Genomic DNA, 2,269 nt, shown 5'->3' on the forward strand with positions numbered 1-2,269 from the left:
TTAAGGTACCCCAGCTTATGAAAAATAAACGTCCCAAACTCTGAACAAACAGCAGGAAATTTTTTTTGTTGTTAATAATTGGCAGCCATAAGGCTAAGCCTTCTATCTCGGCTTTGTCGCTTCAAATCCTTCCCGAAGGCGGCAAAAATAGTGAGCCACCACCCCCGCCGCAAGCAAAGTGAGCCTTCCATCTCCACATTCCCTTGGGTCCCTCGCCTCTCTCTATCGCCCCAGGGAACAAAGGCCTCAGCAACAGGCCGAGCTCTGGCTCCGGGCGCCAGACGTCAGTGCGGCGACCCAACACCTTGCCAAAAAGACTCTGTAGAGAGATATCAGAGCCGTGGCTTTCCAACAACACAGCGATGCCAAACCATTTAAGAAAAGTAAAACCTACCAGCGGAAAACACCTCTCCAAACGAGCCCGCTGGGGGCGGAAGCGGAAGTCCCTGTGAGATCATAGAGTTCTCTAGTTCCGGTCGCGGGCCCGCGTTCGGGGCTAGAGCGCCTCTCCATGGCCACCGGGCTCCAAGCGGCTTCTATTTCCGGTTGCGGCTTCTGACATAAAGCCGAGACCTCCTTTTAAACGCGGCGTCGCGGGTTCCTCGCCCCTCGCCTGGGGTCAGCTCGCGAGGACTGGCGCGGGCGGGGGGATTGCACAGCCCACAGCTGAGCCAGGCCGTTGGGGCCGGCCTGCACTGGCACCTTCGATCCCTCAGAGCCGCCTGGCTTTTGAGCCCTCCGGATTGGGAGTCCGTGGTTGGCCGCCTCCAGGACTGCCGCTCGAGAGGCCAGCGCTTCTTCGCCGTACCTGTCCCGCCATAGTCACGCTTTTCCCTGTGAGGTGCAGCATTAATCAACTCACCTCTCCCACACACTACTTCCCTAACGTGGGTGTCCGCGTTACTTCATTCTTCACCTTCCCTTGAGACCCCTCCCCTCTGCCTCCGGAAGAGGTCTTTTTTGCCCAGTTCCTGTAAGATAGCACCCATCTGGCACCCCCAGAAAGTTCATGCTTACTAGAGAGGTTGTGGGCAAAGTAAAACCCAGTGCCCACACGAAACTATGGCTGAGCACGGGGCTCATATCACAACTGCTTCTGCAGTGGATGACCAGCCAGCCATCTTTGAGGTGGTAGCACAGGAGAGTTTAATGACAGCAGTGAGACCTGCTCTTCATCATGTGGTCAAGGTAAGGATTTAATTCTCTGAAAAGTTTTAGGAACGTCCGGGTAAAAACCAAGCCAATAATCTGAATTTATTTGTTGGCCTAAGTTTTGAAATAACCAATTAGCATATAATGCACATCACATGATTTAATGGTTATGGAGTCTCTTGTTATGTGTACTGAATACCCAGCACTTCAGGGAGGTTAAGGTAGACCCGGAAAGAAAAGTGTGGAAATTCAGAGGGAAAAAAAGGAAATATAAATACAAGGCATAGTAGCTGTGTAATGGAATGAATTTCATTTATTTATTTTGCTTTAGGTTCTTGCAGAATCAAATCCTGCCCGCTAGGGCTTCTTGTGGAAGTGGTTTGATGAAATCTTCACCCTGCGAGGTCTTCTGCTCCAGCAACATTATCTGTCTAAAACCAACGCCTCGTTTTCTGAAAACTTTTATGGCTTAAAGAGGATCGTAATGGGAGACACACACAAGCTTCAGAGATTGGCCAGTGCTGGTCTCCCAAAGAAGCAGCTTTGGAAGTCAGTTATTTTCCTGGTTCTTCTTCCCAGTCTGAAAGTGAAGCTGGAGAAGCTGATTTCTAGCCTGAGAGAAGAGGATGAATATTCCATCCATCCCCCTATTTCCCGCTGGAAACAATTTTACAGAGCCTTTTTGGCAGCCTACCCATTTGTTAACATGGCCTGGGAAGGCTGGTTTCTTGTACAGCAGCTTCGATACATCCTAGGAAAGGCTCAGCATCACTCACCACTGCTGAAACCCATGAGAAAAAAAGACTTCTTTTCAGGTAAGTTGCAACCGTGGGCTTTCAATATTTGATCTTCTACTATTCACCTCAAGCAACTCTGCTGTACAAAAATGCAAACTTGAACAAGTTTTGTTTTGGAGGTGCTTTTTAAAAATTTTTGTAATACAGAGTAGAGTGGAGAAGCATTTACAGTTCAAAAAAACATTTCTTGTTTTAGTGAGTCCAAACACCATGCATGATAAAATCTCAGATATGTCTGTGAAGGGATTTATAATCTAGTTCTAAAGCAAAATCTTTAGAAAAGATTTTCTCCTAAAATCCTTTATAAAGTAAACTCCAGT

The 2,269-nt window shown here is 48.0% G+C and overlaps 1 pseudogene; it reads left to right on the plus strand.

Moving 5' to 3' along the window:
* Nucleotides 1–536: 536 nt before the first annotated feature.
* On the plus strand, nt 537–1,945 carry LOC112413324 (peroxisome assembly protein 12-like; annotated as a pseudogene).
* Nucleotides 1,946–2,269: the final 324 nt, after the last annotated feature.

Source organism: Neophocaena asiaeorientalis, unplaced genomic scaffold, assembly GCF_003031525.2.
Source record: "Neophocaena asiaeorientalis asiaeorientalis breed wild unplaced genomic scaffold, Neophocaena_asiaeorientalis_V1.1 scaffold1141, whole genome shotgun sequence".
NCBI lineage: Eukaryota > Metazoa > Chordata > Mammalia > Artiodactyla > Phocoenidae > Neophocaena > Neophocaena asiaeorientalis.